Source organism: Schistocerca cancellata, chromosome 3 (genome assembly GCF_023864275.1).
Source record: "Schistocerca cancellata isolate TAMUIC-IGC-003103 chromosome 3, iqSchCanc2.1, whole genome shotgun sequence".
Lineage (NCBI taxonomy): Eukaryota > Metazoa > Arthropoda > Insecta > Orthoptera > Acrididae > Schistocerca > Schistocerca cancellata.
The window spans coordinates 819,753,661-819,777,376 of NC_064628.1; positions in this window are offsets into that span (position 1 = coordinate 819,753,661).

Sequence of the window (23,716 nt, forward strand, 5' to 3'; positions counted from 1 at the left end):
TTGTATGGTATAGCGTCAAAAGCCTTCCAGAAATCCAAGAATACGGAATCGATCTGAAATCCCTTTTCAACAGTACTCAGCACTCCATGTGAATAAAGAGATAATTGTGTTTCACAAGAACGATGCTTTCTAAACCCATGTTGACTGTATGTCAATATACCGCTTCCTTCGAGGTAATTCATAATGTTCGAACACAATATTTGTTCTGAAATCCTGCTGCATATCGATGTTAACGATATTGGCCTGTAATTTAGTGGATTACTGCTACTACCTTTCTACATGTGAGGAATGTATCCTGCAATTTATGCCGTATATTTTTGTTACATCCTGTATAGTTATATTTCATTCAGATTTCATTCCAGCTTATTTAGTTCCATGGAAAAATCGGTAGAAGTCGCTTTGCTGCAATATAGCCAGTCCCTTGTTTCGCAGTTAGTGTTTCGACATCGTCGAGCATGGAAGTTTATCTGTTCAGCAGCGTGTTAATGAAGTTCTTCTTTACGCCCCACTGAAAAATGTCACAGCAACGCAAAGAAGATTTAGGGCAATATTCCACACACGTTGGACTCCATCAAGAAACACAATTCTCTTATTAACGAGAAAATTTCAAGAAGACAGCAGTTTGTTGGAAGGGAAACGACCTCGGGAGATGTTGCTTCTCCGGAAAGCATCGCAGCGCTACGGGTCGCTCTTTAAGGAAGTCCAAACAAGTCGTCCTGGCGAGCGGAAGGGTAAATGTGGATATCTCGTCCTTCTGTACCAAGAGTTTTACAGCGTGATCTCAAGCTCTCCCCTTACAAAATGACTGTGTTACACAAGCTGGCTGAGCAGAACAAACAGAGAGGATTGGAGTGTTCATTACGGACAGAAGGAAAAGATGAAATAATGAATGTTCAACACATAGTTCTCAGACGAAGCTTATTTCCACCAAAGTGGAACAGTAAACAAACAAAATGTTCAGTTTTGGGGTAGAGAAAAACCACACAACGTTAATGTTCACGAAAGTGACAGTGTGAGTAGCTCGGAGCAGTCTCGTCGTCGTTGTTCTGGACGCCCACGGACTACCACAGAGGATAAAGACAAGAGTATAGGGTTGATTGGGTTGTTTGGGGAAGGAGACCAGACTGCGAGGTCATCGGTCTCATCGGATTAGGGAAGGATGGGGAAGGAACTCGGCCGTGCCCTTTGAAAGGAACCACCCCAGCATTTGCCTGGAACTATGTAGGGAAATGACGGAAAACCTGAATCAGGATGGCCGGACGCGGGATTGAACCGTCGTGCTCCCGAATGAGAGTGCAGTGTCTAACCACTGCGCCACTTCGCTCGATCGGAGCAGTCTATTTCAATGAAATTATCAATGACGACCTATACAAGACAGCATTTTAAAATGTCTCTCTGACAGATCTTTTCACCAATGCAAGATGACGCAACACCTCATAGGGCTAATGCTGTACTGGATTTTCTGCAGTAAATATTCGGCAATCGTGCGATGTCCCTTCCTTATCAGCAGCACCAACGTGCGCGTTCGCAGCTCGTAGTCTAGTGGCTAGCGTTGCTGCCCCTGGATCATGGGATCCTGGGTTCTATTCCCATCCGGGTCGGGGATTTTCTCCGCACGGGGGCTGGGTGTTTGTGTTGTCGTAATCATATCATCATCATTCGGAAAGTGCCGAGGCTGGAAATGGAAAGGTTTGGAACATGTACAGGCGCTAATCACTACGATGTTGAGCGCCCCACAAAAAAAAGGTTCAAACGGCTCTGAGCACTATGGGACTTAACTGCTGAGGTCATCAGTCCCCTAGAACTTAGAACTACTTAAACCTAGCTAACCTAAGGACATCACACACATCCATACCCGAGGCAGGATTCGAACCTGCGACCGCAGCGGTCGCGCAGCTCCAGACTGATGCGCCTAGAACCGCTCGGCTAGATCGGCCGGCAGCGCCCCACAAACCAACATCATCATCACCAACGTGCAGGATTCTTTCGACCTCCTTCATGTCCAGACATAAACTCTTCTGCTCTCTTTCTGTGCGGATATGTGAAAGAAAAACTGTTGCTTTCGAGAGCGCAGAATAATATGGAAATGCGAGCCCGGACAGTGCAACTGTGTAACGAAATAAACGAAGACTAGTGCCGCAAAGTCGAAGAGAATAAGTGTATTCGCATTCGCGAAGTTGTCCGCTGCAAGGGAACGCGTACTGAAGACAAGATAAAGTGAAATGCTTTTACATGAATCATACCACCAGCGTGTAAATTCTGAAAATTTTCTTTTCGGAAATAAAAAAATTGTGACAATATTGACTGTGAAACTTTCTGGCAGATTAAAACTGTGTGCCCGACCGAGATTCAAACTCGGAACCTTTTTATCTGCCAGGAAGTTTCATATCAGCGCACACTCCGCTGCAGAGTGAAAATCTCATTCTGGAAACATCCCCCAGGCTGTGTCTAAGCCATGTCTTCGCAGTATCCTTTCTTTCAGGAGTGCTAGTTCTGCAAGGTTCACAGGAGAGCTTCTGCAAAGTTTGGAAGGTAGGAGACGAGGTACTGGCAGAAGTAAAGCTGTGAGGAGCGGGCGTGCGTCGTGCTTCGGTAGCTCAGATGGTAGAGCACTTGCCCGCGAAAGGCAAAGGTCCCGAGTTCGAGTCTCGGTCGGGCACACAGTTTTAATATGCCAGGAAGTTTCATATCAGCGCACACTCCGCTGCAGGGTGAAAATCTAATTTTGGAATATTGACTGTGTCAACTATTCGTCCTCCACCCTGTGCATAGCACTTCTCGTATCCATCACTGTGTATCCCGTATGATTGCTCTTCCGTTTGAGCATCTTGTACATGACAAGCAGGGGCCAACTCCGGAGTTGTAGAGAATAGTAGTTAGCTACCCTCACCCTACGGCCAGACCAGCAAGAAGGAAGGAGAGGCGGCGCGCGCACCCGCCGGGCCTCGAACCGCGGCCGCCGGTTGCCAAGGCCTGCCCCGCTGCCCACTTAGCGCGCGTCTCGCCGGCGCAGCACAGCCCGGCGGCGGCGGCGGCGGCCTTCGCACCGCAGCGCAGCGTTGCGCGGCTGTCTCCCCGCTCCTCTCGCCAAGTGCTGCTAACCTTGAGCGCGGCCGGTCACGAGTTCGAATCCAGTCGTGGGCAAGAATATCGGCATTTTTTACGGGCGCGCCGCGGCCAGACGGCTGGCTGCATATTATTTCGCGCCAGCGAGCAGCGACATGTCTTGCAGGCGAGCCTCCCACCTCCACCTCCCGGTGCGACAGCGGTGCAGCGGCGGCGCCGGCGCCGGCGCCGGCGCCGGCTACCGTGTCACTGCACCCGCCCGACGCCCTTCCTCCGCCAGGACTCGCTGCAAATACAGCAAGCCTGAGGCACATTACTTTTCATAAAGAATACAAATCAAAATTGTAATACTGACACGTTACAACAGCACCAGAAATGAAATGATAATTAAATGGAAACCCTAGCTGCAAACAGGTGTTGATATACTTCATTGGGGACATGTTGAAAATGTGTGCCCCGACAGGGACTCGAACCCGGGATCGCCTGCTTACATGGCAGACGCTCTATCCATCCGAGCCACCGAGGGCACAGAGATTAGTGCACCTGCAGGGACGTATCCCTTGCACGCTCCCCGTGAGACCTGCATTCGCAACATGTCCACACCACTACATTCTTAGTGCGCCTAATAGCTGTTCGCCTATCATACTTATTACTCGTGGCAGATTAATCTACCAAGTCCCGTACGAGTTCGGGCATAGCGTGTGCGTTCGCACAAGAAGGTCAAAGGCCGGGAAGCCATATTTTAACTATATGTAACGGTAGTATCTGTTCCCGAAGGAACAGTTACCGTTGATGACCATACAGCTTTGCTAGAACTGAAATGATAATTAAATGGACACCCTAGCTGCAAACATGCCTTGATGTACTTCATTGGGACATGTTGAAAATGTGTGCCCCGACTTGGACTCGAATCCGGGACCTCCTGCTTACATGGTAGATGCTCTATCCATCTGAGCCACCGAGGGCGCAGAGGTTAGTGCGCCTGCAGGGCCTTATCCCTTAGCACCAGAAATGATAATAATATACAACTTAGTAAGAACGATACGTTGAACTGTGGCTGTTTTGAAAACAGCCGCCGTACGTTTACTGTGTAATTGCTACATGGCCAGCGCAATTCACTTGTCAGAACACAGACATTCAGTCAAGTGTCGCTTCATTCTGCGATACCGAGGTATCGTTGCTCAATGGAGAAAGTGTACATCTACACACATCAAAAAAAAGTTTTGCATCAACCTGGCTCCCAGAACTCCTGAGGACAGACGTTGACTGTGGATATTTTATCACGGACACAGTCCCTTTGACTGTTCAGAGATGTCACAAGGCCCGCCCAAAGATGTAAACAACCATACATGAGCAGCTCCTATTAGACGGAAGGAGTCCGACAGCCGATGAGTTCCAGTCTTTCCACCAGGAAGGAGGTACAGGGCTCGTGTTGTCTGTGGTTCAACCATTCCTAGACGGTCAGTACCGGGGTTCGATCGCTTCCGCCAGGAAGGGCTCTCAACAAGAGAAGTGTCCAGTCGTCTTGGAGTGAACCAAAGCGATGTTGTTTGGACATGGAGGAGATACAGAGAGACAGGAACTGTCGATGACATCTACATCTACATCCACATACATACTCCGCAATCCACCATACGGTGCGTGGTGGAGGGTACCTCATACCACAACTAGCATCTTCTCTCCCTGTTCCACTCCCAAACAGAACGAGGGAAAAATGACTGCCTATATGCCTCTGTACGAGCCCTAATCGCTCTTATCTTATCTTTGTGGTCTTTTCACGAAATGTAAGTTGGTGGCAGTAAAATTGTACTACAGTCAGCCTCAAATGCTGGTTCTCTAAATTTCCTCAGTAGCGATTCACGTAAAGAACACCTCCTTTCCTCTAGAGACTCCCACCCGAGTTCCTGAAGAATTTCCGTAACACTCGCGTGATGATCAAACCTACCAGCAACAAAACTAGCAGCTCGCCTCTGAATTGCTTCTATGTCCTCCCTCAATTCGACCTGATAGGGATCCCAAACGCTCGAGCAGTACTCAAGAATAGGTCGTATTAGTGTTTTATAAGCGGTCTCCTTTACAGATGAACCACATCTTCCCAAAATTCTACCAATGAACCGAAGACGACTATCCGCCTTCCCCACAATTGCCATTACATGCTTGTCCCACTTCATATCGCTCTGCAATGTTACGCCCAAATATTTAATCGACGTGACTGTGTCAAGCGCTACACTACTAATGGAGTATTCAAACATTACGGGATTCTTTTTCCTATTCATCTGCATTAATTTACATTTATCTATATTTAGAGTTAGCTGCCATTCTTTACACCAATCACAAATCCTGTCCAAGTCATCTTGTATCCTCCTACAGTCACTCAACGACGACACCTTCCCGTACACCACAGCATCATCAGCACATTGCTATCCACCCTATCAAAAAGATCATTTATGTAGATAGAAAACAACAGCTGACCTACCACACTTCCCTAGGGCATTCCAGATGATACCCTCACCTCCGATGAACACTCACCATCGAGGACAACGTACTGGGTTCTATTACTTAAGAAGTCTTCGAGCCACTCACATATTTTGGAACAAAACCCATATGCTCGTACCTTAGTTAGGAGTCTGCAGTGGGGCACCGAATCAAACGCTTTCCGGGAGTCAAGGATTATGACATTATTCTGATACCTTTCATCCATGGTTCGCAAAATATCATGTGAAAAAAGGGCGACTTGTGTTTCGCAGGAGCGATGCTTTCTAAAGCCGTGCTGATGCATGGACAGCAACTTCTCTGCCTCAAGGAAATTCATTATATTCGAACTGAGAATATGTTCGAGAATCCTGCAACAAACCGATGTTAAGAATATTGGGCTGTAATTTTGAGGATCCCTCCTTCTACCCATCTTATATACAGGCGTCACCTGCGCTTTTTTCCAGTCGCTCGGGACTTTACGTTGGGCAAGAGATTCGCAATAAATGCAAGCTAAGTAAGGAGCCAATGCAGTAGAGTACTCTCTGTAAAACCGAATTGGAATCCCATCAGGACCTGGCGATTTATTTATTTTCAACCCATTCAGCTGCTTCACAACCCCAGGGATGTCTATCACTATGTCCTCCATACGGGAATCTGTACGAGACTCAAACGGTGGTATGTTTGTACGATCCTCCTGCGTGAAAGATTTCTCAAATGCTGAATTTAAAATTTCAGCTTTCGTTTTGCTGTCTTCCGTTGCCAGGCCAGACTGATCAGTGAGTGACTGGATGGAAGCCTTCGACCCGCCTACCGATTTTACGTAATACCAGAATTTCCTTGGGTTTTCAGCAAGATCTATTGCTAAGGTATGACGGTGGTAGTGGCTGAATGCTTCACGCATCGCTCTTTTTACAGCAGCACGAATCTCTACTAACTTTTGCCTGTCCTCATTCTCCCGATCTTTCTTGTACCGCGAGTGCAACTGTCTTTGCTTCCTGAGCATTCTCCGAATTGCGCTGTTAAACCACGGTGGGTCTTTTCCGTCCGTAACCCACTTTTTCGGCACATACTTGTCCAATGAGTGGTTTACAATGTGTTTAAAATTTGTCCATAATTCTTCCACCTCCATAGTACCGGAAGTAAATGAAGTCGATTCATTTACTAAGTGGGGTGCTAACAACTGCTTATCTGCTCTTTCTAGTAAGAATACTCTCCTAGTCTTCTTGACCGACTTTTTAACTTTCGTAACCATAGTCGTAATGACAACATCATGATCACTAATCCCTGTCTCAACACTGACACCGTCGATGAGATCTGGTCTGTTCGTGGCTACCAGATCTAAAATATTTCCATTACACGTTGGCTGTCGATTTAGCTGCTCAAGACAGTTTTCGGATAATGTGTTCAAAAGTATTTCACACGACGGCTTGTCTGTACGACCTGTAATGAATCCGTAGACATCCCTGTCTATACCAGGTAGGTTGAAGTCGCCTCCGACTAATATAGCATGATCCGGGTACATCTGCAGTACAGAATGTAGACTCCCTTTGAATGATTCTAGAACTGTCACGGTGGAACCTGGTGGCCGGTAATAACACCCCACAATTAACTTTATTTCCCCTAGCCGTGTTAGACGTGTCCAGATAACTTCACAATCACACTCTACTTCGACCTCAGTAGACACAATATTTTTGTCAACTCCAATGAAGACACCACCTCCTACGATGTCTAATCTGTCTTTCCAATACACGTTCCAACCCTCACTAAATATTTCAGAACTTCCTATCTCAGGGTTCAGCCAGGTCTCAGTCCCGAGAATAATTTGCGCGCCACACGCTTCCTGGAGGGCAGTAAATTCAGGTACTTTATTCCGACCACTATGAAAATTTACTACTAATATCTTGATAGCTGAAGTGTCTTTACACTTAGCGAGTTCTGATTTCCCCGCCTGCACGTCGACTGGTGAGTGTTCATCAGGACACCTCGCACTACTTCCTAGCCTAAAAAAAAACCATGTTCACGCCACAAGTACTCTGCTACCCAAGTAGCCACTTCCTTTGTGTAGTTCACCCCTGACCTATCTAGGGGCGCCCTACAATTCCCCACCCAATAGCGCAAGTCTGAAAATCTGCAGCCAAGACCGCCATAGAGTCGACGAAGCCTCTGGTTGAGACCCACCACTCGGTTCAAAACCAAAGGACCCCCATCCACTCTGGGAACGATGCTGCAAATAGAGAGCTCTGAATGCACCCCACGTGCGAGGCCAGCGGTCTTCACCAAATCCGCCAGCCACCTGTACGAATTGAGGATCGCCTCAGAACCCAAGCGACAGGCATCATTGGTGCCGACGTCAGCAACTACCTGCAGACGACTGCACCCCGTACGCTCGATAGCCGCAGGCAAGGTCGCCTCCACATCTTGGTGAGGGCAGCGTATTGGCTAGGCATTCGTCTTCATGGACGACAAATCGCGCCCCCATCGTGCACTTCTTGTGAATGACTACCTTCAGGATAACGATATCGCTCGACTAGAGTGGCCAGCATATTCTGCAGACGTGAACCCTATCTAACATGCCTGGGATAGATTGAAAAGGGCTGTTTACGGACTACGTGACCCACCAACCACTCTAAGGTTCAAATGGTTCAAATGGCTCTGAGCACTATGGGACTTACCATCTGTGGTCATCAGTCCCCTAGAACTTAGAACTACTTAAACCTAACTAACCTAAGGATATCACACACGTCCATGCCCGAGGCAGGATTCGAACCTGCGACCGTAGCAGTCGCGCGTTTCCGGACTGAGCGCCTAGAACCGCTAGATCACCGCAGCCGGCGAGGATCTTAACAGGGAAGGCGTTGTTTTCCTGCTTCTCGATAACGCCGCAGGGTGACGCACGAGGTAGCTGGAGAGAAGGGTATAAATGTGCTGTTGGGGTAATGAGACATCGCATTTCCGTCACAGTTTCTTGAATCACACATGTACACCAACGAAGAAAAGTTAGATATACTTCTAGCGTATGGTGAAAGCAGAAGAATGCTGTTACAGCAATAAGGCGATATGGAGAGCTGTATCCTGATCGTGAGCGTCCTACGCGCCAGCTTCTTGCACGTATTTGCAAGAAACTACTTGAATCGGGATCATGGAACGCCATACAGAGGACAAGGCAGAAAACTGCAACTGGCGAGGTACATGAAGAGGGCGTCCTAGCGTTGGCTCATAACCACCCTATTGTTTCGTCGCGACGTATCGCCTCGGGATGTGGTAAAGTCAGAGAAGTGTTCTACGCATATTGTACCGGCATAGATTTCACCCGTTTCACCTCTCATTACATCAAGCACTCCCCGGTGTGGATTTCGAACGGCGCTAGGAATTTTGCCGGTTTGCTCTGCAGCGCCTACAAGATGATCCAACGTTTTTTCAGCGGGTGCTTTTTACTGATGATGCGACTTTGACCAACCACGGTAATGTGAAATTGAATAATGTGCATTGGCTTTGACAGGTACAGTATCAGCAACCGTGGAGTGTTAACACGTGGTGCGGCATCGTCGAAAATGTCACTGTGGGTCCGAACGTCATTTCGGATATACTAAATGGCAATAACTATGCACAGTTCCTGCGAAACGTTCTGCCCATTTTGTTGGAAGAACTACCACTAACTACGCGTCAGTGAATGTGGTTCCAACATGACGGCTGTCCTGCTCACTCTTCCCGTGTGGCTGCAGAGCTGTTAAATGAAAAGTTCCCGGGTTGTTGGATGGGGCGACATGCTGAGTAGCCAGCCCGGTCTACTGATTTGATCCCTTATGACTTTTTTCTGTGGGGAGCAATGAAACATACGGTGTATGCTCAAATGCCAACTACGCCAGACGATATGAAGCAATGTGTCATCGAAGCGTGCGCTGATATCTCACGTGACACCCTCGCAGCCGTTCACAAATGATTCGAACCGCTACTACTAATGTGCATTTCAGCAGAGGGGAAGCATTTTGAGTACATGCTTCAGTAAAGTTTTGTATTATGTACAGTATGTATTTTGCATCTTTGTGTGTATATGCTTCGTATTGCGATCAATAGTAAATATTTTCAAATAAAAACAAATTCGTACGAAATAATTGTGACCAATAAGGGCCTTCTCATTTATATTTGTATTTCTGTTACTTAAAATGAATTAACATCTTGTGGTATTTTAATACTGTATACAGTATTTTAATACTGTATACTATTTCGGTATCGCAGTTGTCAAATAACAGAATAATATTTGCACGACATCATCAGTTAATTTTTGCGCAAAATATCGCAGTATGTATTACTATTGTCGGGTAAATGGGCGTGTTTGTGTAAAGACGGACACGCGACGTTTACCATGTACTCTACACAACAGGAAAGGTAGCATTGGATACCGCCACTTCGAAGGACGAATACGATACGAGAACATATATGTGTCTCAAAAACTATTCGCCAAGATATTATGATATACACATATTTGAAGCCGCCTTTTTAAGCCCATCATGTCACGCTAAAATTTAACATAGGGTTCCATTTTAAAAAAACCAAAGATGGCCTCATATCTTTGTAATAAAAATAGCAGAAACATAAAATGTGATGTATTCAAGGTGCCCCTGTCCCTGCACTTCACTGTCCAAACGGCATCTTTGTATCTATTACGGTTGGGGAGATACAAGTGGTGTTATGACCTAGCTGCCTCACCATCTATAGGTCCATTTTAAAGTGGTACTGCAAAAGGTAAAAGAATGAAAAAAAAATGAAACACTGACAGTGTTCCTAAACACAACTGTACAAATGTATTCTGAAGACAGTAGAGCACTACATAAATTCATGGACTGTGCGGCTGGTCCCAGTGAAGGTTCGAGTCCTCCCTCGGGCATGGGTGTATGTGTTTGTCCTTAGGATAATTTAGGGTAAGTAGTGTGTAAGCTTATGGACTGATGACCTTAGCAGTTAAGTCCCATAAGATTTCACACACATTTGAACATTACATAACTAGTGAAAAATAATATATAACTTTCATTGTGCTTCAGCACATGTCAGGCTTTAAAATCCTCCGACGTGTACAAGTGTCATTGGTTTCTTTCTTCTTTATTGTTATTTCATCCCCCCTCGCCCCACATGCAAGGTGGGGGGGGGGGTTGGGGTGTGGGGTGATGGACTGTCGGCAGTACAGGTAGCCCACTCTTCAGCCAGGCAACTGACAATAAAAATTAAATGAGATGAAAAAGAAACAAGGCACAAATTGGGGAGATATTTACATTGAATTTAAAACTTTATATAGAGGTGAAAAATAAAATGTAAGTTTTGAGATATATGATAGATATGACCTCTTGCACTGGTAGTCTAAGAAATAATAAAAGGTAAGATGAAACAATAAGTGCACATTTTAAAACATTTAAAATTTGATGCCAAAAGAGAGTCACTGTCACTAAGAGCTGGAAGGACCTGCCCTGAGATAGGGAGTTGTTGATGAAGGGGCAATGGTTGGCCAATGAGAAAGGTAGTAATGTGGTGGCAGGATGTAGGACTGGTGCATACCAGCTATGGGGTAGGAGTGGCTGTTAAGACAGAAGCAGGGGTGGAGTGGAGGGAGCAACTGGTGACGCTAATAGCTGTTGGGAAAAGGGCATGGGCAAAGAAAAGCAGATGGGGGAAAAAGGTGGTAAGAAAGTGTGTGGAGGGTAGAGAGGGGAAGTCGTCATGAGATGGAATGAGTGTGGTGGACATATAGCTGGTAAGATGAGTAAATGTTGGGGTGGACAAGTCATCGTCAGAAATATGCCCTTTCGCTGTAGAAATACAGTTACATCAAACAACTGCGAAGCTCTGTACCTCGTAAAATGATTTAAATCACATGAAATGTCAGCAACGTTCACAACCCTCACATAAATTGCTACAAATCACCATCTACATGTGAACTAAGACAGTTGGCGCGAAAATACATTCACAAGTCAGACTGTCTGTGCATTAATCAGAGATAGTACATTCCAGTGACAACATTCGTAAGTGGCAACAGAATTCGGCCATATTACTTTTGTTTTCATATACATTGATATGCTGATAACACCACTTTCCTTCCCCTCTGTTGTATGTTCCAGAAATCCCAACGATCCCTCCAAATACACCTAAATCAGTTTAGCTCTTGGTGTAACCAATAGCTTCTTAAGATTAACCACTTCAAAACCCAGACAATTAATTATAGGATGCACCACCAGAACCTTCCGTTTCCATGACTTCTACATCACCATTTATAACAATCCTGTCCAGGTAACTAACACGCTGAAATACCTTGGACTAACATTCGACTGGCAACTATTGTGCAAACTGCACCTACTAACCTTCCAACAGAAACTGAACAGTAGACTAAAACTACTAACTGGCTGAACATGGGAGTTACACCCATCCACTGGAGTTCACATGTACAAATCTCTAATCTGCCCCATTCTTTGCTATGCGAATTTTGCCTCCCTAGTTCCTCTAGATTCTCAAACACCATGCCTTGCGTTCTGCATCCGTTTACTTCCCCCCACAAGAATCGTTTACCAGCTCATCACATTCCCACCTCTCCTCTCTAATACTGAACTCCTGCAATCTACACCATCTACAAATCAGACTCCAATAATCCCACCATTTCCCCTCTACTTTCCAATCATCATACACTGCGGCGTGTTAACCAAAATGTCCCACCAGCCCACCACCCACACACCCTCCACATGCTCTCCCAACGAAACTTCAAACCATCTCCCCTTCCAAATCATGAAGACCACCCCAATATTACTCATCCTACCAGCTATAAGTCCATCCCACCTCATAAGCGCTTCTTCTGTCTTCCCTCCCAACATTTCCTTACCCCCATTTTCCGCATCTGCCTTTCTTTCCCCACTCCCTTTTCTCAACAACTATTAACGCCACCAGTCCCCTCTCCCCTACTCCACCCCCTCTTCCGTCCCAACAGCCACTCCTACCCCACTGCTGCAATGCATCAGTCCTCCATCCTTATAGACCACATTCCTTTCTCTTCAATGACCAACCTTTTCCTCTTCAGCAACTGGCTCCCTATCCCATGACAGGTCCTTCCCATTTCTAGTGACAGGAAAGTGATTCTTTCAAATATCAGGGTTTCAGCAACATGTTTTCACTGTTTTAAATACAAATGGATGCCCCGTGCCTGAAACCACCAAGGCAACAGAGCATCGCATTCATGGGAGGACAGGCCCTTGTACACAGCAGCTAGCTCCATTTTCTCCACTGGCGATCGTAACAATCTCGTGATCATTGATTAACAACATTGCAAGACGTTCCGCCTACGGTCCGTCAGCGTACAAAGTCATCTTTCCTGCCAAAAGGATGACCTAGTGGCAGGCGTCGGCACCTGTAACTTCGACGCTCTGTACCGTCTTTGGATGACGTTTACAAACACACGTTTCTATCCTCGACTTGTTCTTCAGGGCACCCTCTACAGCACCTCGAATTCATCACAACATTTCTGGGACATGCTGTATATGAGTGGTATCTATTTTTTCGGACATGTGCGGAAGAACAGGCACAATCGTGGCATTGAGGCAATAAGGCCTTGGTAGGTCGCTGTAGGTAGTTGGCACCACATCTGCACGCACAAGTTATCTAATTATCGTAAATTCCGAGGAGGGGTGGGGGGGGAATCGATAAGCTGACGCCACGTTCAATCAAACACCACATGTATTCGATCGGCTTCAGATCTGGCCAACTCGCCACTGTGTTTCTGGAACCACTCCATCACACACCTGGCCTTTTGACATGGAGCATTATATTGTTGAAAAGTGCCACTTCCGACGGGGAACATGATCGTCGTATAGGAGTGTAAACGGGCTGCAATACACCTTGGCCGTCATGGTGCCTTCCACAAGCTCCACTGAATCCATGGGTGCGGACGTGAATGTTCCCCACAGCATAATGGAATCGCCGCCAGCTGGCCTTCGTCCCGCAGTACAGGTGTCAAGGAGCTGTTCGCCTGGAAAGCGACGAATTCGCGCGCTCCCATCGGCATGATGAAAGAGGTATCGGGATTCATCAGACCATGCAACGCTCTGTCACTGCGTCAACGTTCAGTGCCAATCGCCAGCCCATTTCAGTCGTAGTTTCCATTGTCGTGGTGTTAACATTGGCACATACATGGGTCGTCGTCTGCGGAGGCCCATCCATAGGAGCGGTCGTGCACTGTGTGTTTAGACACATTTTTACTCTGCCAGCATTAATGTCTGATGTTAGTTTCACCAGAGTTAGCCGCCTGTCCTGATTTACCAGTCTGCCCAGCCTCCGATGTCCCACACCCAACCCAACCCCACGACGTCTGGACTTTGTTTCACCTTGGTTTCGCCACGTGTTCAAGACACTCACCACAGCACTCATGGAACACCTGGAAAATAGTGCAGTTTGCAAAATGCTCGTGCCAAGCTTCCGGGTCATCACAATCTGCCCTCGGTCAAACTCAGATAGATCGCGTACCTTGCCTCTTGCTATACACGGACAGCACGCTCTCTGATACTACATCCACCGCGCGTGTGTCTGATAGCAGACATTCCTTGCCAGGTGACGCTGCTATTGCCTGAACTGGTTTATATCGATGGTAGGTCGTTGGTCATAATTCTCCGGCTGATCAGTTTGTATGGAGTGTCAAAGGTTGACGACGCTGTCTTTCAGTGCCGACGCACGCCATGCCCGATCTCTTAAGGGAATCAGTAACTGTGAGTAAGGAGTTTTTGCATGTGTGACATTGCTTTATTAGTGAGTCAGAGACTGGGAATTTGTGTTGGATGACCGAGGAAGTTCAGGCAACAGCTCGCGCTAAGCTGGAGTTGTAGGTTCGACTTGCATTCCGGCACAAATTTTCACCTGTTTCCATTGATTCATTTCAATGCCCAAATGCGGCAAACGTCATTAATGACTTTGAAGAATCTGATGTTAGCTGGTTGGCGCCTTCGTGGTGCTGCAGTTTTAATAACCAACAGTGTATTCAGTTCCTCTGTCGCCACCACTAAAATCGCTTTATGGTATGAGGAATTTTTAACTCGGAAATATTGTCACAATCTTCAAAGAGCGTGTGCTTGTAAATAGGGTTGGAAAACTTGTAGCGAGTGACATTTTTGGGGAGCCTGGGACTCTGCTCGTATTAGCGGCTTGTCGCAGGTAGCAAACAGCCGCAGTTGGGTTTGGTTTCCTGTCTAGCGTCGTATCACAGCGTGCGGTAGTCTACGAGACGTGTTACTAGGAATTACTTTTTATATACTGTATGCTAAAACGTTGTCACATAGTTTATGATAATTTATTTTGTCTTTACCAGTTTCAGTCTGTTCTGATCCTCTTCAGAGGAGATCTGCATTGGGCTGGATTGTGTTAGTTCGGTTATGAGTTGGCGAATGCAACGATTGTCAAGGCAAAAGACCTAGTTTTTGTGGAAGATTGGTCTGTAGCTCAGCCCTAGCTCTAGTGTAGGTTGGAATGTGTTATTTTGGTTGCGAGATGGTGAAGTCAACGAATATGAAAGCAAAACGCGACATGAAGTGTTTTGGACTCCTCAAAAATGTCATCGCAGATCATCTCCACACAGGTGTCACTATGTAAAAGTTTTACGAACTCATTGTGTGGAATGTTACGTAGCAAATGAAACTCTTTAACACACTGGAGAGTGAAGACGGATCTCCTACTTAGCGCAAGCACTCAGCTTAATCATTAGCTTCCACTAGAGAGTTCGCCAGCACGGCAGTACGAATTCCCATCCAACCATCCAGTTTTAGGTTCCGAGTCTCCTAGAACAGTATTTGAATACCTATGACGAGTCCCATTAAGTTTCTTCATAATTATTCGAATTTGAGAAAAACAGTAATGTCCACAGCTGCACCACAAGAAGAAGAAAAAAAAAATGGCTCTGAGTACTATGGGACTTAATTTCTGAGGTCATCAGTCCCCTAGAACTTAGAACTACTTAAATCTAACTAACTTAAGGACATCACACACATCCATGCCCGAGGTAGGATTCGAACCTGCGACCGTAGCGGTCACGCGGTTCCAGACTGTAGCGCCTAGAACCGCTCGGCCACACCGGCCGGCGCACAAGAAGAAGACTAATACTTTTACTATCCAGTAATAAATATTTTGTGAGTGCTTTAGATAGGTATTAATGTGCAATGACAAAAGTCTTTGATCATTTGACAATCAATACAAAATGTCAGACAGAATCTAAGGCGAATTCTTAACTCGGATCTCAAACCGTTTCTTTTCGACAGGGCCTTCTACTCGATAGCTGAATTTGTAATTAGACAGTTGCAGAAGGCATAATAAAAAGACAAGAAGTTTATTTTACGATTAAATTTAACGGTTTTTTCCACAACCTGGATAGTATTAAAAACTGATTTGACTGGATTTATTTACCTGTTGTTGATAGACGTTCCGTTGCTGTTGGTTGTATCTCTACATCTACATCTACATCTACATCCATACTCCGCAAGCCACCTGACGGTGTGTGGCGGAGGGTACCTTCAGTACCTCTATCGGTTCTCCCTTCTATTCCAGTCTCGTATTGTTCGTGGAAAGAAGGATTGTCGGTATGCCTCTGTGTGGGCTCTAATCTCTCTGATTTTATCCTCATGGTCTCTTCGCGAGATATACGTAGGAGGGAGCAATATACTGCTTGACTCTTCGGTGAAGGTATGTTCTCGAAACTTTGACAAAAGCCCGTACCGAGCTACTGAGCGTCTCTCTTGCAGAGTCTTCCACTGGAGTTTATCTATCATCTCCGTAACGCTTTCGCGATTACTAAATGATCCTGTAACGAAGCGCGCTGCTCTCCGTTGGATCTTCTCTATGTTTTGTATCAACCCTATCTGGTACGGATCCCACACTGCTGAGCAGTATTCAAGCAGTGGGCGAACAAGCGTACTGTAACCTACTTCCTTTGTTTTCGGATTGCATTTCCTTAGGATTCCTCCAATGAATCTCAGTCTGGCATCTGCTTTACCGGCAATCAACATTATATGATCATTCCATTTTAAATCACTCCTAATGCGTACTCCCAGATAATTTATGGTATTAACTGCTTCCAGTTGCTGACCTGCTATTTTGTAGCTAAATGATAAAGGATCTATCTTTCTGTGTATTCGCAGCACATTACACTTGTCTACATTGAGATTCAGTTGCCATTCCCTGCACCATGCGTCAATTCGCTGCAGATCCTCCTGCATTTCCGTACAATTTTACATTGTTACAACCTCTCGATACACCACAGCATCATCTGCAAAAAGCCTCAGTGAACTTCCGATGTCATCCACCAGGTCATTTATGTATATTGTGAATAGCAACGGTCCTATGACAGTCCCCTGCGGCACACCTGAAATTACTCTTACTTCGGAAGACTTCTCTCCATTGAGAATAACATGCTGCGTCCTGTTATCTAGGAACTCCTCAATCCAATCACACAATTGGTCTGATAGTCCATATGCTCTTACTTTGTTCAATAAACGACTGTGGGGAACTGTATCGAACGCCTTGCGGAAGTCAAGAAACACGGCATCTACCTGGGAACCCGTGTCTATGGCCCTCTGAGTCTCGTGGACGAATAGCGCGAGCTGGGTTTCACATGACCGTCTTTTTCGAAACCCATGCTGATTCCTACAGAGTAGATTTCTAGTCTCCAGAAAAGTCATTATACTCGAACACAATACGTGTTCCAAAATTCTACAACTCAAGTAAACGCTTGCAGAGGAGTAACGGTGTGTTATTAGTATCAGATTAATTGGTTAGTTGTAGGATTACAATTGCAAGATAATGATGAGCCCATTGCTAGTTTTACTCTCCGTCTGTCATTTACAATCTGACAGCGGCAAAGCTCCCAGGGTTACACTGAGGTGACAAAAGTCATGGTATACCTCCTAATATCTTGTCGGACATCCTTTTAGACGGCATACTGCAGCAACTCGACGTGTCATGGACTCAACAAGTCGTTGGTAGTCTCCTGCACAAATATTGTGCTCTGCTGGCTGTGTAACCGTCCATAATTGCAAAGTGTTGCCGGTGAAGAGCGTTGTGCACGAAATGACTTCCCGATTATTATGACTCATAAATAATCGATGGGATTCATGTCATGCGATTTGGGCGACGAAATCATTGGCCCGAATTACCCAGAATGTTTTTCAAAGCAATCGCGAACATTTGTGGCCCAGTTACATGATATCGTTGTTTAGGACTATAAAGTACATGAATGCCTGCAAATGGTCTTCAAATAGCCGAACATAATCATTTCCAGTCAATTGTCGGTTCAGGTGGACCACAGGAACAGTCCACACCGTTATGGAACCATCACCAGCGTGCACAGTGCATGGCGTGGTGGGGTCGAATCCTACCTACCGTTCTTACCTACCGAATTTTGGCTCATCTGAACACGTAACGGTTTTGCAATTGTCTATGGTCCAGTCGATACAGTCACGACCCCAGAAGAGGCGCTGCAAGCTTGTTAGCAAAGGCACTCGCGTTGATCATCTCCTGCTGTAGACCATTAACGCCAAATTTCGCCGCACTGGTCATAACGGATACGTTCGTCGTACGTTCCACCTTCATTTCTGAGTCATTCCACACAGTGTTGCTTGTCTGTTAGCTCTAACCTACGCAAACGACGTTGCTCTCGGTCGTTAAGTGAAGGCCGTCGGCCACTGCGTTTCTCCGTGTCGAGTGGTAATGCCTGAAATTTGGTATTCTCGGCACACTCTTGACACAGTGCGTCTCGGAATATTGAATTCTCTAATGATTTCCGAAGTGGAATCACCCATGCGTCTCGCTCCAACTACCATACCACGTTCAAAGTCTATTAATTCCCGTCGTGTGGACATAATCACGTCGGAAATCTTTTAACACGAATCACTTGAGTACAAATGACTACTTCGCGTATGCACTGCCCTTTTATACCTTGCGTACGCGATACTACCACCACCTGTACACGAGAATATCGCTGTCTCATGACTTTTGTCACCTCAGTATATTTTGCAGCTGTGACTGTGACTGAAGTTAATCATCAGTTTAATTCATTAACAAATCTACTGGTCGGGTGTTTATTGGTTCCAAATACCACAGCAGGCAAACGTTCTTAGAATACTCTCTTCTATACATTGTTCGACTTTCACATTAAAGTCTCCTACAACATAATTCGTGCTTTTCGATGTTTTTGTGCATTTGGCCAACTTCATCTCTTTTGGCACTTATGGAGCATATGTTTTTATCATACTGAACGACTCTGTATTAACTAACAGTATGACTCATCTATAACTACAGCAGAATATTAGTGTTGACCTTGAAGTCAATTACACACATTCTCCGTACCGCACCTTCCCGTAACAGTAGTTTCCAACCGCTATCAGACAAAGTGCGTCTAAATGCAATCCCCTCCTAAGCCCTCTTTCTCCAGTGCCACTTACTCACGTCAATCCTGTCTCCTACTGACGTCATTAATCTTCCGCTGCGGAACATTGTGGCCTAGTCTAGAGTCATAAGGAAGGGTTCAGATCCCCATCCAGTAAAAACAGATTTACGTTTTCGTTACCCATTCCCAGTTTGAGCGCCCTCTCTCATAACCTAATCGTCGACAAAACTTTAGGGCTTACCACACTTCACGTAACTCATTATGCATCGTGCACAAAGAATCTGACATTCTTATATTGCTTTTATTATATATATAACTAAACCACTGAAAGGCCTAAACAAGTCTACTATTACAACGGGGCTCACAATTAAATAAATCTTGAGTACTATGCTTGTTTCCATTCATTAATATCATATTTGGAAGCTACTCATTAACGAAGTTAAAGATTTTGAAGTAAAAATCTTTTAGTAGAAATTTTTAGTGATATGAATTCAAGATCGTCCAGTGGAATCGTGTTCCGACAGATGACAATACATACATCCCGAAATTAAATTTGCTCGGATAATATAGCTTATCCCTTTTCTTAAGGAATACTTTAGTTCACAGAATCAATACTAGATGCAACAGCAATCTAAAGATTGAATGCCGCTTACTTGAGTTGAGAAAAGCGTTAGTTTTTCAGGAAAGCACATTTTTAAAAACTTGTCAGCAACGATTTGGTATTAAAGTACTGTTTTACTCGTATAGTGGTTCTTGAAAACTTGATTGCTGGACAGCTCCTTGCGCTCTATCGAAGAATTTCTTAGCGGAACTAACTGCTGTGTAAGTTATTAATATCTTCACACGTTTTAAAATTCATGTAATATTTGACGTCTGGCCATCTTCATCGGTGAAGCAGCCATTATCTAAGATATGAACTATGTCTCATTTTCGTACAAAAAGGAAATGAAAAGAGAAACTGAGAGAATTAGATGTCCATTTTACATCGAGAGTTGTCCTTACCAAAAGAATTACTGTGCATCTTAAACTATGGATTTAGTTCCTTGTAAGACAACGTCCTGAAATGTTTGAAATTCATTATTTATTTACATGTTACAACTTGTTGTGTGTTCCACATGCCAACTGAACACTCTAAGTCAGCTTTAAATATTTAATTATGGAATGTAGGATCATTTTTGTAGCATACTACTATCCATGTACACCCATAATGACTATAATGACCTAATAGGACAAATATAAACAACACAGATAAAAAGGGCTGCAATGTTATCAATATATTAATTATTATAAATAGATTGTCCTTCTGAAGATATTTGGAAATTTGTGGTAAGTTCCTACGGGACCAAACTGCTTACGTCATCGGTCCCTAGGCTTACATACTACTTACTCTAACTTATAATAACTTATGCTAAGGACATTAGGCGCACACACTCACCCATTCCCGAGGGAAAACTCGAACATCCGACGGGGGCAGCCGTGCGAACCGGGGCAAGTCGATTTAGACCAAGCGGCTACCCCGCACGGCTGAAGATACTTGGCTACTGTAGCCAATATTTTATTTGTTGAACTTAATTTGTGTGAAATATGTTGACTGTTTCTTATGTTGTTCCATATTCGTATAAGTACAAGGTGTCCATAATGAAATCTCCAGTTTCAGAACGCTGTAGAAAGAGAACCATTGTTCAGATTGACGTCAAATTTTGACGACATATTATTGACGCAGGGCGAAATGTCATGGAATCAAAAACAGTTAACGAAACTTTGACCAATAAATGGCGCTGTAAGCATCACATCCCCACAAAAAGACACAAGGCGCACCGCTGTTGCTCAGTTTGCTACCGAGACGCCCTTCATGACTGTTCCCATGAAGGATCGCACGTTGCTGGCAAAGCTCTTTTACAAGAAGTGACTGTGCGCCAGTAGCCTTGCAGAAGTTCCGGACACTCGAGGATATGAAAAAGGCACTGCCCGATTCTGCTTAGGGTCTGGAGGAAATAATTGCAATACTCGAAAAGACAGGTTCTTTTGAAGTGCAGTGTGGGAGAGGGAGGAAAGCAGTTGACTCGACGCCTACCGAAGATGTGGCCACAGCATAGCAAGAGGGGCCGAGCGGTGGTGTGCAAACATGCAGTGCAAGGGGAAATTACCCGAACGTTGAAAATTCCTGCAAGCACGGTGCATAAAATCCCACGAAACATTCTGTATTGTTATACATACAAACTCAAGCACGTTGAGGAGTTGCTTCATGCTGACCTACCAGCAAGACAAACGTTCGCCCTGGAATATCTTGCTCGCATGGAAATGGACAATGAATGGCCATGGAAAATTCTGTGGACAGATGAAGGTCACTTCCAAGAGCATGTCAATTTACAGAATTGCAGAATATGGGCAACGGATAATTCGTCCGCACATCAAACGGTACCACTTCATTCTGCAAAGGTGACTGTGTAGTACGGCTGGACGACATCGTTTATCGTAGGGGCTACGGGTTCTGTTACCTGCACCGTCACCGGTAAACGCCATGAGCGTCTTTTCCCGCAGACGTCATTCCAGCCCTTCAACAGCGTGGATGTGTGGGTAGGATCATTTTTATGCCAGATGGCGCTCCTTCGCATACTGCACAGCCAGAGGAATTTCGGAAATGCTGCAGTTATCAGCCGTCATTTTCCTCCGTCATTTCCCTACAGCCTGGCCGACCATATCACTTGCTCATAATCCGTGTTACTTAAGGCTAAAATAAGATGGGGCCCCTCCACGCCCGCACCAAGGTGGTGACCAGACCAAAAGTTCTACTGTCACCTCCGTCAACATGTTAGTTATCTAATAGGTGGATCACAGGATTCTGGGCTGTGATGTTATCCGTGTGTCTGGGTAAGACTGCGCATTAACACGGTCCATCACGTGACAGATAGTGGACGAAACGCGAATAAGGGTAGCAATTTGAAGAGCAGAGGGAAAAAAAGTGCCAAGGCTCGTGCCGTGGGAAAAAACCTCTGCGACACTGGGATGGGTAGTAAGAGCAGTAGTGGCTTACTAGCTGCGATAGTTCATGCAAGGTTGGGTTTGTTAGTATGGGTATCATGCATCATTACCGTGGCAAGCGATGGCGATGTATCCCAGTTTGCTGCAGCCGCTGCAGTCCTGCAACAATCAAGATCGTTATCTAGTAGTGAGAGATCGGCCACAGATCATCTCACTGTGTGGGGCGTGTGTGGAGCTTGTCTGCATGCAGGGTACGGTACGGCTTCCCTGCGTGGTGTCAGTTATTCGGCAAGTGTTCCAACTGGATATCCAGTAATGGCGTCTGACTAACAGGGGCTCACCTGTACCGTTGTGTTTGCGTGTACTTGGCCATAGATGTTAGGTCCTTACAAGTATGTCTTTTGGTCTTTTATGTTTTCATCTATGGTTGCGGTCGTAATTCCCAGGATTCAGAATAAACGGGTTCTGCGAATGTCTGGAGTTTCTGTATAGTCTTGTGGTGAGATTGTGGATTATCTCCGTGAGAGTCTGAAGTCGGTATTCCCGGTGAAGGTCCGCGATGAGTGTGTATCGTGGAGTATTGCTTATGATTTTGAGTACTTTGTTTTGTATGAGCTGCAGACGGGGCAAGCGTGTGGGCGCAGCGTATCCCCAGACAGGAATTGCGTACGTCATCAGGTGTCGGATAAGTGTCATGTACATGGACCTCGACACCCTTCTGTTCAGTGTGTTACGCCTGTTGAGCATAGGGAAGAGCTGTTTGTGCCTCGCGCTTGCTTGGTTGGTCATGCGTTGTATGTGGTGCCCCCCCCCCCCCCCCCCGAGTAATTTCCGGTCCAGCCAGACACCGAGGTATTTGACTTTCTCATGGAAACGTATTGGACGTGCATGTAGAGTTATTGGCCTGCAGTACTTAAGGCTGTGGTGTTACCTGAAAGATGTTGTGTTCAAATGGTTCAAATGGTTCAAATGGCTCTGAGCACTATGGGACTTAACTTCTGAGGTCATCAGTCACCTAGAACTTAGAACTACTTAAACCTAACTAACCTAAGGGCATCCATGCCCGAGGCAGGATTCGAACCGGCGACCGTAGCGGTCGCGCGGTTCTAGACTGTAGCGCCTATAACCACTCGGCCACCCCGGCCGGTTGTTGTGTTCAGTGCTCCAATTACGAACGTAGCTAAATTGAAGGCACGCACTGCGCAACGCATTCAGAAAGTCATCCCCGAGACACACTGATCTGTTGTGGAAAATGGTGTTTCTCGATTTCAGCTGGTGGCAGAAATCGGCATATTGAACATGTCTTGAGCTAACCTCACGACACTTGGAAACCGATGTCTTTTTGTTTTATATGCGGTTTTTGACCCCAGGACAATGAAAAACCAATTTTTCTCCTCCTGTGTGGTACGACCCTGCCGTGGTGGAAGGGGCACTACTTTTGGCCGCCGAAGTTGTACAGTCATGCACACTTAACAGTACGAACGATGTACTGTGCAACTGAAACCATAGTCGTCGTATTGTGTTCATCTGTCATTTGTAGCCTGCACCATTTACATTAAGACGCTCACAGCACCATCTCTTGGTAAAGTATTCCTTACATTTTTTTGTTCAATGACGTTTCCCCTCGAGTCGATAATATGCTCTTCAAATTTGACGTCATTCTGGGCAGTGGTTCTCTTTCTATGACGTTTTGAAAATGTAACTTAAATTACGGACAACTTACACATTAGTTCTGATGGCTAAAAACTATTCTGCACATTGGTTTTATGACGTGCTCCGCATATAGGAGACTCTCCCACT